The sequence below is a fragment of the Equus przewalskii genome, chromosome 5 (genome assembly GCF_037783145.1).
Source record: "Equus przewalskii isolate Varuska chromosome 5, EquPr2, whole genome shotgun sequence".
Lineage (NCBI taxonomy): Eukaryota > Metazoa > Chordata > Mammalia > Perissodactyla > Equidae > Equus > Equus przewalskii.
In genome coordinates this window covers 37,463,666-37,478,395 of record NC_091835.1, presented here as the reverse complement: position 1 = coordinate 37,478,395, position 14,730 = coordinate 37,463,666, and the positions used below count along the sequence as shown (strand labels likewise).

The 14,730-nt window shown below is 37.6% G+C and overlaps 1 pseudogene; it reads left to right on the top strand.

Annotated features, from left to right (window-relative positions):
- Positions 1-553: 553 nt before the first annotated feature.
- LOC103561493 (M-phase phosphoprotein 9-like) lies at positions 554-9,419 on the top strand (annotated as a pseudogene).
- The last annotated feature ends 5,311 nt before the right edge of the window (positions 9,420-14,730 follow it).

Genomic DNA, 14,730 nt, shown 5'->3' with positions numbered 1-14,730 from the left:
ATTCTGCTAACTGGCTACTTCAACCTCCTCCCTCCAAATGCCCCTCCTATCTTGCTAAAGATCAGGGTTTAAAAAGCAGAAATATTATCATGTAGCTTAAAGAGTATAAATCAATTGTTTGGAACAGACTTTTCTGAATACCTTCTGAGCTTCCTGAAAAAAAAAATTATCTTGGATCATTTAGATTCACTTTTAGAAGTCTGGGTAAAGACATATGCTTACACAAATTAGGTTTTCAATGGTTCAGGAAATGTGATTCAGTGTTAATTTGACCATAAACCATTTCTCTTACACTACTGATATATTTTATTTGTAAATGAATAGTATATGATGATATCACTCAAGAATTAGAAATATTACATTAATTTTGGAATCTTGGCATCAGAGGTCTATACTTCATCTCTAGTGAGAGTTGGGGACAATCTCTGGTGAGGGAAGTCAGCCTCAGTCTCTCACCAAAACCTACTGCCAGGTCCAAGGTCTCCAGGTTCCTGAGATCCAGGGTGGCTTTGGCCACAGGGCTGCATGCAAACGTATTGTCACAGCTCTAGCTATGAATCTCATTCCTCTACCACCACCCCCCACCCATTTCCCACAGCCTCTAGGAAAAAGTGTCTTCACCATCCGGTTGGGAAGCCCTGGGCCTCCCCAAGCCAGGCCCTCCATCTCCGATATCCTGCAACAGAGAGCCCTGGTTGGAAGGCTCCCAGCACAAGTCTGGCTTCTGGACTGCCCAGATGGGGAAGATGTCAGATGTTTCCGGCTTCTCGTCACCCTTGATGCTCAGATGGTCACTTAGAGAAGATTCCTGTATCCTCTGAGGAGCCCTCTCCCCAACTTACCGTTCTTCCTGTGCACCTCCTCTCGTTTTGCCCTTGTCTATACCGTTCTCATTTGTCTAAGAGTGCATTTGGTATCAAAACAAGCGTGTGATTTTTTAACAAAAAAAAAAATCTATCCAAAAATAACATGGAACTAATACACTGCTTTGATAATTTTCATAAGTTTGAGTTAATTACTCATCTAATAACCTGAAACTCCCATCTCCTGAGTAGTCTTGGCCATTCACAGCCCCAGCATAATTGAAAAATGTAGACACCAGTCTGGAGGTGTAATCTGAGATATAACTCCATCGGCATCCTACACCTCTTACCCTGTATCAGGGAAATGCTCTTACTGCCATCTGTATTAGTTTGCTCAAAATGTCACAACAAATATCATACACTGGGTGACTTAACTGAAATTTGTTTTCTCACAGTTATGGAACCTGGAAGTTCAAGATAAGTTGTCAGCAGGTTTAGTTTCTTCTGAGGCCTCTCTACTTGGTTTGCAGGTGGCCACCTTCTTTCTCACTGTGTCCTCACATGGTCTTTGTATACTGAATCCCTAGTGTGTCTCTGTATGTCCAAATCTCCCCTATTTATAAAAACATCAGTCAGATTAGATTAAGCCCCACCCTAACGGCCTCATTTTGATTTAATTATCTCTTTAAAGGCCTTGTCTCCAAATACAGTCACATCCTGAGGTACTGGGTGTTAGAAAGCTTCAGCATATAGATTTGGAAGAGACACAATTTAGCCCATAACGCCATCTCCATATATAAGCTTCTATGCAGTAATAAAATATCTTCCCCATTCTCCTTATAATTATTTATTTAAAAAAAAAAGGAGGCCAGAGAAGATGATACTAGTAGTTTTCTTCAATATTCCATGAAATCATTAAGGCAGGGTTTTTGACTCTTCTTTTGCTATGAAGCCTAACTTTCATTTTGTTTCTGGTGCATGTATGCTTAATGTGTTTTAGATGTAAGCATAGAAGGCTGTGGAGAGAGAAAGGGAGTGGTTTTAAAACTTCCTGAAACAACTTAGACCAAAACAGCCATGTGAAAATTCTTCTATGTAGCTTTGGAGAAGAAATTTTAGGAGAAGAAAGAGTGGAGAGAATAGGGAAGGAAATCAGATCACATTTTTGTCTGAACTTTAAGATGGGTACTGTTGTGGGCTGAATTGTATTCCCCAAAAAGATATGTTCAGGTCTTCAACCCTGATATCTGTGTATGAGACCTTTTTGGAAATAGCATCTTTGCAGATGTAATCAATTTAAAATGAGGTCATACTGGATTAGGGTAGGTCTTAATCCAATGGCTAGTGTCCTTATAAAATGAAGGAAATTTGGACACAGAGAGAACACGTTGTGATGACAGAGGCAGAGACTGGAGTGCCATGGCTATAAGCCAAGGAACTAGAAATGCCAAGGATTGTTGGCAACCACCAGAAGCTAGGAAGAATCCTCCATCAGAGCCTTTAGGGAGAGCATGGCCCTGTAGACATCTTGATTTTGGCTACTGAAACTCCAGAACTGTGAGAGAATAAATTTCTGCTGTTTTAAACCATCTGGTTTGTGGCAATTTGTTCCATCAGCCCTAAGAAACTAATACAGGCACCCAACACATATCAGCTCTATTTTGATTAAGAATGACCCTTCAATTTCTTCACTACTTCCAAATGCAGCTTGACTTTAAGTTTATTTACATAATTAATAACAGAACTCAAAAGGTTGGACTTCCATTAGGTAAATGCTACTCCTTCAAAGCAAAATCTTTTGCACCATCACTCCTGTGACAGAGAAAATGGAACTAGGAGAACAGAGTTTGTATTCAAATAATATTCATCTGTCAGCTGAGTTTTCAGTCAAGTCATATTACTTTAGCATTTTCCCATGACAACCTTCAAATCTCCACCAATTTAACAATTTGGCGGGGGGGTGGGGGGGTCTGTTATTTAATGTTGAATTGTATTTGGAGAAAAAGTATAGCTGTTGAAATAATTCTAAATTCCTAAAGCTGCCTTAATTCTTATATTTGCCTCTGGCTCCCAAGCCCTCAATGTTCCCTGAACCCCTACACCTCAAGTTATTGTCTGCACAGCAGGCAAACCATAGTTCTCTTCCTCAGAGGCTCGTTGGAACCATGCTGAGCTAGGAGAGAAAATCAGACTTCAGGAAGACTTGGAACCTTCCCACACATTACCACCTTCAATTCTGTACACCCTCTAGAGCAAAGAGTTCCAAACTTAATCATCAAAACCATCCAGAACTCATGAATAAAATGCAAATCTCTTGGCCCCACTGTTGACCTATTCAGATAACATCTCTAGAGAAAGTATTTAGGAATGTGGATTTTTTACAAACTTCCTTGGATATAAAGACCAGTCACATTTTGGAAATACTACCAGAAAAGAATTTTCTCCAAAATCACCAGATAATTGAATATTCAGGAAGTTTGGCAGTCATTTCCACAGTTTTTGATTTGTTTGACATTAACTAAACTATTTTGTGATTACTTACTTTCCTTATTAAAGAATATTGTGTCTGTGCACTGAACTGTTTTTATTTTTCCATAAAGTTTTCGTTATCATAGAAGGATGTTATTCTCAATAATGTTACTCTTAATTTTTAAAAATGCTCTGTAAACTCCTCCTTTCCTTATTTTTTCTGGTTATTTAGCATATTATAACTCTTGATTTGGGTGTATTTAGCTTTTATCAGACAATTTTATTGAATTATTGTATTAAACCTAACTTTTTTTCTCATTGATGATTTTGGCTTTATCTTTTAATGTAGAAGCTAAGAACATGAACTCTGAAATGCATTTACTAGGTTCAAGTTCCAGTTTGAGGAATTTGTTAATTTATCTGTGCTTGAGTTTCCTTGTCTGTAAAATTGAGATAATAGCATCAACTACTTCTTTATGGGAATTCAATGTGTTAATAAGTAGAACATCCTTAGGACAGTGTCTGTTCTATGGTAAGTACTTAGCAAATTATCCTTTTGCGGTGCTATATCAAGATAATGACAAGTTTATCTTTTCCTTATTATTTTTCTTAAAAAAAATCAAATGCATTATGTGGGAAAAATGACTTTTCAACTAATCATCTTTCATATAGCTCCAAATAAATAAGAGGTGGATGGAAAGGCATTTGTGGCAGAAGCTACTTGTTTATCTTGTGATTCTCTGCTCTGCAAATCAAGCAACTTCTGTAAAAGTCTGTTTTTTGTGTGTTTGCTTTTCACTTTCAAACTGAGTCTAATGTGTGCAGCAGCCTTTAAGTAAGGTAGGGTTAGATTTCAGATTTTAAACTATTTATTTTTAGAATCTTTCCCCCCTCTCTGCCTTCTCACTGGCACCATAGCTCATTCCAAGACCACAGCAAAAAAGAACAAAAAAAACCTAAAAACAAATTGTTGACATAAGAGCAAGACAATGAGATTCTCATGCAGAGCCAGATTTTTCTCTCCCAATGTCTCAATAAGAATAAATACTCTAGGGCGACCAGTCACCCTAGTTTACCAAAGTCTATTCCATTAATAGCACTGAAAGTCCCATTTCTCAGGAAATCACTCCCTGGGGTGCAAAAAATCCAGGTTTTTGAAAATGGATATGAAAGATTGGAGAAAAAGTACAAACCTCATATGATGATAGAAAATATAGAGGCTGGAAGCAACACTGTTTTGAATGTAAAATGAATGTGGCATTATCTGCCTCTCATAGTCACTGTTGATGTTTCCCCAACCACTGATATGCACAACCATGATCTGTGGCTCACAAAAATGGACCATCTATTATTTCATTGCGCTAAGCGATGCTGCTTAAATGTGCAACTTATGCATGTTGTAATCATAAATATTAACAATCCATCTTTGGCTCAGCTAATTATCATGCTCTGTATTAAGATAGTGTGTTACTTTGATTTTTGACCTTGTGAATATTTTTATTATGTTTTATAAGGGATCAGATAATGAAAATGAAAATGGTTACAATACTATGTTAGTCAGTTGGGGCTGCTATAGTAAGATACCATAGACTGGGTGGCTTAAACAACAAACATTTATTTCTCATAGTTCTGGATGCTGAAGTCTGAGATCAGAGGGCCAGCATGGTCAGGGTCTGGTAAGATCAGTCCTGCTGGTTTATGCATGACTGCCTTCTAGCTGTATCCTCATATGGTGGAGAGAGAGATTTTGTCTCCTCCCTTTTTTAAGGGCATTAATCCAACCATGAGGGTGGAGCCCTCATGAACTATCCTAACTCTAATTACCTCCCAAAGACCCTACCTTCAAAAACCATCATACTGAGGATAAGGGCTTCAACATATGGACTTTGGGAAGGTACATTCAGTCCATAGCAAATACCAAGGCCAGCATCGCCGAGATATCACCAAAATAAGATGGCTAAATGGCTGTTGTGTTAATGACAGATGAAAGGACACGTGTAACTGGATTAGGGAGTTAACCAAAACAGAGCATACTGCACAATATACAGGAAATAATCTAGGGTTAAGCATGGTGGAGAAAAGGATATAAAAGCACATACGGAGACTGAATTCACCAAAACAGGTTATATTCACAGAATATGAGTAGTTTAACATCTAGACATCATTTAATGTAATTTATTATATCAACAATATATATTTATTGGAGTCTCCACCAGTCAGAATTAAAGTTTCTTTTCTTTTCTTTTCTTTTTTTTTTTTTGGTGAGGAAGATTGGCCCTGAGCTAATATCTCTTGCCGATCTTCCTCTTTTTTTTTTCACCCCAATGCCCCAGTACATGGTTGTATATACTAGTTGTACATCCTTCTAGTTTGCTACATGGGACACCACCTCAGCATGGCTTGAAGAGTGGTAGGTCCACACCCAAGATCCAGATCACGAACCCCAAGCCACCAATCAGAGTGTGTGAACTTAACCACTGCACCACAGGGCTGGCCCCTAAAGTCTCTTTTATAGAGGCATTTCTCAAAGTTAGATGTTGCCCTCAGACTTCTAACTGTGCTAGTAACAAATAAGCACAGGGCCAATGTAGAAAGCATTAACATATATTCACAATGTTTCAGTATTTGAAAGGAAAAGAAAATGTGTTAGTAATGCACCAATTATAAGTCACTGAAAGAAAATTCACAGATATTTCCAGTTGGTCGATCTAAAAGCAATGGTCACTTAAGAAAATGAAGCATGTTGGAAACAAGTTCTTCCTGGAGGAAATGAAAAAAAAAAGTTCAAATTATTTGTACAGCTTTTGTGTATTTATGGGCAACTGGAGGCCTGGATAAAATACAACTTCTGAAACACAGTGTGAAAAGAAATACTTTCATAATTGGTCAAAGAGTGTGTTCTGTACACTACCGTAGTATTCTAAAGAATGACTCAATGGACTAAGATTAAGATTTGTAAGAGGACTTTCTCATCACAATACTAAGAGATGCTGTGTGTTAAGAAGAGAGAGACACACATATACAGAGAGAGAGAGAGAGAGTGACAGAGAGAAGGACAAGGAGAAGGAGCAAGCAGAGCAGGAGAAGCAGAAGGAAAAGTCAGAGGTGGAGGAAGGGTGAATAGCTAGGTCATGGCCTTTCTTCCAGCCTCAGGGAAGCCTGAGTATTTTACCTTTGGTTAAATCCTCCTTGAAACATTAACTCAGATAATTTATAAGAGTACATCAGATCTAAGATAAATGAGAATCTGGATGAGGTTACTCTGTACTCATTGTCAAGTTTATTGAGTAAACAGTAATCTGTGTTGATGTGGCATTGACACCAGAGAAGGAGGGCTGGTCACATATGCCTGGGATGAGGGTCAGGGGGGCATGTGGCTATCAAAGCATAAACACTTAAAGCTCCAGCATCTCGTCGCAGCTGTGAGCTGAGATGGTCTGAGCCAACTCAACCCCGCCTTTCATGACCTCATGACCACAGGTGTACCATGTGCCACATGACTTTGGGATATCAGAATGTCATCCTGGGATAACTCTGCACTGCTGTTCTTACAAATGCTGCTTTTTCCTGTCCAGTTCATTTTCATAAAGAGAGGAAATTTAGGCAGGATGAAGCCTGTTGTATCTCATGGTTTACATTTTTTATTTTGAGGAAGATTAGCCCTGAGCTAACATCCGCCACCAATCCTCCTCTTTCTGCTGAGGAAGACTGGCCCTGAGCTAACATCCGTGCCCATCTTCCTCTACTTTATATATGGGACCCCTGCCACAGCATGGCTTGATAAGCAGTGTCATGTCCGCATCCTGGATCCAAACCGGCAAACCCCGGGCCACTGAAGCAGAAGGTGCAAACTTAAAGAGTCTGAAGCATTCATCAGATTATCAGGGGCATGTGTGAGCCAAAGAAACCAGATCTAATCACTTGCTTTGCATCGATTGTATTTGTGCTGATTTAATTTGCTTTCCTCTAAGTTTAAAGATCCTGTGATATTGTCTAAGATTAGGCAGAACCTGAAGGAAAAGCGTGCTCAACACATAGCAGATCTTTGAGCTTATTATGAATCAGAAATAAATAGTCTGAAACAAACTGGAGGCAAAATAAATTTCTGCAGTTGAAGATTGGAAGAAAACCAATCAAATTCTTATAGACAGATGTGGCCAATTAGATAGTGCTGTAAATGAAGCTGCTAGTCGTGTGAGAACACTTGAAAATAAGAATAACTTACTGGAAATAGAAGTGAATGAGTTCAGAGAACGCTTCAATGCAGCCAGCAGTGCCTCCAAAATTTTGCAGGAACAAATTGAGGAAATGAGAACAAGTAATAAAGAAAAAGGCAATACCATCATGTGACCAAAATCTAGACTGCAGGATTTAGAAGAAGCCTTTGAGAATGCTTACAAACTCTCAGATGAGGAAGAAGCTGGACTGAAACAAGAAAACAAAATGTTTCAAGATCTTTTAGGAGAGTATGAGTCCCTTGGAAAAGAACCCGAAAAGCGTGAAGGATACATTATACACAACTGAGAACAAATTGCTTGATGCACATACTCAGATTTCTGATTTGAAAAGAACAATGTCAAAACTTGAAGCTCAGGTCAAGCAAGTGGAGCATGAAAATGTGTTAAGTCTTCGTCATAATTCTAAAACTCCCATGAGAGCTTCAAGTGCCAACACACTAGCAACCTCAGATGTCAGCAGGCGGAAGTGATTGATACCAGGAGCAGAGTATTCCATCTTTACTGGCCAGCCTTTGGACGCCCAGGACAGTAAAGTGGATAACCAGCCGGAGGAGACCTGTGTTCCTGGGTACCATTCTCCTCCGGAAAAGGATTCTTCACCTGGAAGTACACCAACAAGCTTATTGATAAACAGAGAGACTTCAGACACCAATCATGAAAGCTTTGAAAGAACTTGATGAAGAAAAAGTATTTAAAAATTGGGGCACACAAACAGAGAAAGAGGACACCTCATATATGAATCCTCAGCAAAGTGAAACTTCAGTCAATGCAAGTCGGTCCCCAGAGAAATGTGCCCAGCAAAGACAAAAGAGATTTAATTCTGCTTCACAGAGATCGTCATCTTTACCACCTTCAAATCGTAAATCAAGTACTCCAACAAAAAGAGAGATTATGTTAACACCAGTGACTGTGGCTTATAGTCCAAAGCAATCCCCTAAAGAAAATTTGTCTCCAGGATTTAGTCATCTACTTAGCAAAAATGAAAGCAGTCCAATTCAATTTGATATACTTTTGGATGATTTAGATACTGTTCCTGTGTCTATGTTACAACATACCAACCCAAGAAAACAACTTCAGTTTCTTCCTCTAGATGGCTCAGAAGAAAAAAAATATTTTGAAAGAACCACTGACACCCGTGTTAATCATAGCTCTTCCCTCGAACTATTGCCAAATGGAGTGAAGAAACCCTCTGTGAGACCAGCCTGGGAGAAGAGTAAGTCGATTAGCTATAAACAGTGTCAGCCTGCTTGCGTAGCACCACGTGGTGATGATTTTGAATATACAGCAAAAATTAGGACCCTAGCGGAAACGGAACGGTTTTGTGACGAACTCACAAAAGAAAAGGACCAGATTGAGGCAGCACTAAGTCGAATGCCTTCTACTGGAGGACAAATCACTTTGCAGACAAAATTAAATCAGGAAGCTTGGAAGAGCATTTGGAAAGGATTAATCAAGAACTGGGCTCAGTTCGCATGACTTTGAAGAAATTTCATGTTTTGCGCACCTCTGCAAATCTCTGAGATTTGTAGCCATTAAATTTTGAGACATTTTTGTTTGCGCTAATGTATAATTATGCACTCAGAAAAGGCAAACTATTTTGCACTGTTTATAAGCCTTCAAACAGTAGTTTTACAATCATGCTTTTCTTTACGCTTGCTATTTTATACTTCAAATGGCCACATATTTTCAAGATATTTTTGTTATGCTCAGGAATCTCCTGTATATTTTACTATTTAAAAAGTGTTATTTTTAAATAGTATATGTCTCCATTTATATCAAGAATAAGGAAACGTGGACAGTGGAGGCAGCTTGTTTCTAAATAGTGTTATCCCTTTACAATTAACATTGCACACCAATTTTATAAACTTGTTCTACATTGTGAATATGATTTTTTAAAAAATAAATGCATAAGAACAGCTTTCATAATGATAGACTAATAAAAATATACAATTAAATTATATTTATTATTCAATCCTACCTAATTTAAAAGTTAGAAAATTGTATTATTTTATTACCCATTTCTTTTTCATGTTTGTGTATTCTCCAGGTTAGTAGAACTTTTGCCGATTTCAAGTATTAGAAATGACTATCTTTTACTTCCTAGTGTTAGCAAGTTGAGAGCAATTCTCCCTTCACGGAGGCCTCTGACACAGAGATAGATGTCCGTTTTGAGAGATGAATCGCATTCACAGGTTGCCATTGGCCTTACCTCTCTTCTAGCAGGTAGAGAGTTTCCCTTAGTGTCTTCTCTGTTCTCAACTCACACTCTCCACCCTGGTCACTCTCAGAAACCAGAGATTTCTTTTCTGCCTCCTGATTATCCAGTTTTAAATTTGGCCCTTCAAAGAAAACAAGCCCAGTGGGGAAAATGACAAATGTCAGTTTTTCCTCACCCGGTTATATTTGAGACTAGAACCTATGCATATAGAAATACATACATGAAAGAGAGAATATGCACATAGAAAATTCAATTGACAGAGGCTAGGAACCTGAAATGGGTCCCATCAAATACAAGGAACCAAGAATAAAATGCCTTGCCTCTCACATCCCATCTCTACTCCTTTGCCTCACCCCAATTATCTTGCGAATCCTCTTGTAGAGACAGACAAACCTGGTGAAGTAGCTCAAGACACATAGTTCTTCCTGCCATTTCTTTTTCTCTGCTGACATCTCCAAAACTTTCGAACACCTTCCATTTCATAGTTTTGTAAAAACTTTACAGAAATTCATAGCCAACAACAGGATTACATGATAAAAATGCTGAAAACTGGAGCTTCTTAGGAAGTAATATTTTACTAAAGAGTATTCCTCTTATTCAACATGCAGTAATAACCTCAATTCATGGATTAGGGTTATGACACCAGTGGAGTGGAATGGAGAAAAAAGGAGTAAAAAAAATAGATAGATAACAAAGAGAGAGGGAGAAATTGCCAGGCACAATCTGAGAGAGATGAGAATTGGCATAGGGTATTCAGATCTTAGGGTGAAACATAAGGAGGAAGAATTTAAATTCATGCAAGACTAAAAGCTCTTAAAATTAAGATATAAGATATAAGATTCAGTCTTGATATTTTCCTTTCCTTAACCAGGATACAAAAGTGTTGAAAAAGTCATCAAATAAATATTAAGGATTCTAAATACAACAGATAAAGGATAAACTAAATTCTAATGAATGAGACAATGTCATGAAAAGCATACCTTTGTGGGAGATATCCTCTCTTTGGGGTATGTTCAAATGAATGTCCAGTGGATGATTCTGGAAGATAAAATTCAGAAAATTTTTATTTTGGTGAGATCTTTTAACATAAGGGAGCCATTCAGATTTATTCGACAAAGTAGATGACTAAATCTGGCATTTGCGTGTGTCTCTTTTTTGCTAAATATTGCTGCTCAGAAGATAAAGTGAAACTAAGGCTATAGTTATCCCTTCAGACTTAAATTTTATCCAATAGATTTTAGTTGGAACATTCACAAGCAATTAGGCATTGAAGTCAAGTTGGAGAGAGTTCCAAAGTCATGGCTTTGCCTGAGTGCTACTAGGATTTTGTGCCCAATATGGGGCTCATGACAAACTCAACACAGCTGCAGTGAACTCATGCTCCATCCTTATCCTACCACAATTCTCACAAATACATTTATGGTCATATTTAATTTTCTAGAGTTTACACAGCTATAAGTAGTGAAGTAGTTCAAGCCACTAATACTTCCATCATGCAGCATTTCCTCCACCTAAAGCATACCCTGAACATGGAGTCACTAGCCCCTAGTCACTAACTACTAGTCACTTTCGTGTGTCCAATTTGAATTTTCATTTAGCATCTCGAGGATGCTTGTTTGCCCTAAAAGAATTATATAACCTTGGTAATAGTTTTCTGCCAATCCAATTTACTTCTAACACCTGGGGATAAATGATTTACCTTGGATGGCAAGCACTCCATTTCTGAAGTCGTGGAAGAGAGACTTCCACCAGGAGGATTAGCTTTTTAAAGGAAAGCAAATTAAATCAGCACAAATACAATCCATGCAAAGCAAGTGATTAGATCTGGTTTGTTTGGCTCACACATGCCCCTGATAATCTGATGAAAGCTTCAGACTCTTCGACCATGAACATTCATATTCTCATCTCATGTAAGAGCATAAATTTTCTAGGAGTTCATGTTATCCCTGAAGCCCATTAATGTAACAGTCTTGTTTAAAATCCCCGGGTAACTGAATTTTCCCTGGCAAGCCTAGTGTCTAAACTTAGTCATACCTACCCTGTAACTAAAATTCAGGAAGATTTGTGGTGGTACCAAAGAAGATTAAGTATAACTCTATTGAGAGGCTAGCCAAAAAAGAACTCTTCTGTTCAACTGTTTTTCACTTCTAGAATTTGGATTTGAGAAAGAGAATATAAATTTGGCATTATGGTGTTGACTGCAAAATATTTGATAAATTTCTATCTAACTCTTTCTAGTTCTCTCCTCTTTTACACCCAAAAGATGACCTTTCAACTTAAAAGCAAAATGTGACATCTTTATTCCTAAGAATACCTTTTCCATTTGTTAGGATGTTTGGGGACACACAGGTTATATTTATTTGGATCATCTTTCTCTGAACATCAAAATCATTTCTTTTTCAAATCCCTTTAAACTCGTTAGCGTTTTGTTCTCAGTTCATACTTGTTATTTATGTCAGTAATTTTATTTTAACCTAGGTTTAATCTGTTTTTATTTTAAATTAATGTTCATTTTTTTAATGATGTTATTTTAGCTCAACGTGTTTCAGTATATTTATTCTGTTACTTACTTTCCATTATATTCCCTTTTGTAAAATAAACGTATACTTGAGTAATTATTGTACCTAATTTCTATTCTTACCAAGTAAAATGCGCTAACAAAACTCTTTTTTTTCCATTCTAAGCTTTCGTTTTTTTAAAGATTGGCAACTGAGCTAACATCTGTTGACAATCTTCTTTTTTTCTTCTTCTTCTTCTCCCCAAACAAAACCCCCAGTACATAGTTGTATATTCTAGTTATGAATGCCTCTGGTTGTGCTGTGTGGGATGCTGCCTCAGCATGGCCTGATGAACGGTGCCATGTCCGCACCCAGGATCCGAAGCGGTGAAACCCTGGGCCACTGAAGCAGAGTGCGCGAACTTAACCACTCGGCCAGAGGGCCAGCCCCCGAAGCTTTCTTTTAGCTCTTGAATACTATGTTTCTTTTTTTCTGTATAATACTGACTTAAAACCATGAGACAAAACTACAGACAAATCTCATTCATTAACATAGATTTATTAATCTCCTAGAAAGCTTTTTAAAAAAGTAACATATTAGGAGGAAGTAGGTTTTATTGCAGGAATTAAAGAATAATTCAGCATATGGAAATCAATTAACATTATCTGTTCGTGTTGTAAGATAAAACTGCAAGCTGAAAAGAAAACTATCAGATGACAATCCTGATAGGTGTTAAAGGAAAAAAATGTGACACTGTACAACAAGCAGCTGATTAAAAAAATACTTATTAAATTAAACCAGGAAGTGCTTTTTAGAAAATAAATCAATTGACAAAAGACAGAAAGTCTTTCCATGAAAGTCATATCTTCTACATTTTGTTGTTGACAAGAAACAGTTCTAAGTTTAAATTTCTTTCTAATTTACTTAGTAAATCATCTTTCAAAATTAAGCTCTTCCTCTGAGTCTTAAAGCTTATGATCATTTTTTATTAATATTTAGTTTTATTTATTGAGAGATAAGGGGTTTTTTATACTTCCATTTTTTTTAATATCCTTATTCATCCTCAAATGAACAGTAATCTTGCCAGGCTCACTTGCTAAGAGCTAGGTAGATTTCCCTGGGTTTTGTTCACTTGATATACATATATGTAGGTTGAATGCCCTTCCAACACCTATACCTGTAGGTCAATTTTTTGTCATCAGCACTTACTTCAAATCCCAATGCTCTCCTCAAAATCTTTTATCTGGGGCATTGATTTTCAAACTGAGGATTCTGGGGCCGGCCTGGTGGCTCAGCACTTAAGTTGGAATGTTCTGCTTCGGTGGCCCAGGGTCTGCCGGTTTGAATCCTGGGTGTGGACCTACGCACCGCTTGTCAAGCCATGCTGTCTGTGGCAGGCGTCCCACATATAGAGTAGAGGAAGATGGGCACTGATGTTAGCTCAGGGCCAGTCTTCCTCAGCAAAAAGAGGAAGATTGGTGGCGGATGTTAGCTCAGGGCTCATCTTCCTCAAAAAAAACAAAAAACAAAAACTGAGGATTCCAACCCATTAACAGGCCTTGAAATCAGTTTAGGAAATCACAACTAGCAATGTCAGTGTGCATTGCACACAACTGTTTAACTATTGTTTGTTTATGACTTTTTTCAGTTGTATGTCCATATACATATACGTGTATTTAAAATGCATTTCTTACTGCTGTCCTAGTCAAAATTGAAGAACACTGATCTTTGAATCTGCTGTGCTAAAGTTGGTTTATGTCCTAGTCTCGCTTCCTGTTTCTCTAATCCTGTGAAGTATTGGAGCATAACAAAACTCAAATCCACCTTCAGATGTAGTTATTTTTTACACATCAGGATGCAATAAAACTTCCTTTCATACCCTGACACATTTCTCCTTTCCTCTCTCCCTAACCCCTCCTGGCACTGGCCTTTACAAAGACTGCTTTTAAATGCAGATAAACCAGAAGGATGATTAGAAGAGTTGCTGTCTTCCTCCCGAGGACAATGTACACAGCTCAGGGAAAACTGCTCAATTTCATGGTTTAGCAGGGCCCTAAATCTCTAAACAATGGAGCAAGAAATGAAGCAACAATTAAGTGTCTTTCAGCCTCGTTTCACGTAGGTGCAGTTGCTGTATCTGTTTGGAAACCTGTCACCGCCAGCCACGTATTCAGTGGAAGGGTATTGAATTGTTATTAATGTCTTTTATTTAGCTATTTTTTTCAACCTTGTCTGTTTCATTCTAGATATTTTATGGAGAAATTACAGTGACATTTCTACCCTAAGGACGTTTAAAAGCTCGTATTTTATTTAAAACTGGCATTTGTCTGTCTTTTGTATTATATCCATTTTATCTCTGATCTCCTTTTTTTCTTTGTTTTTGTCTCCTTTTGGTTTATTTCTTTCTAATTTTCACTGCTTTATCTCATTTTCATATTTGACGTTTCTTTAGCTTACATTTATTTAGTTCCTTCTCTTTTTCTTCATTTCTTAACTTATTATTT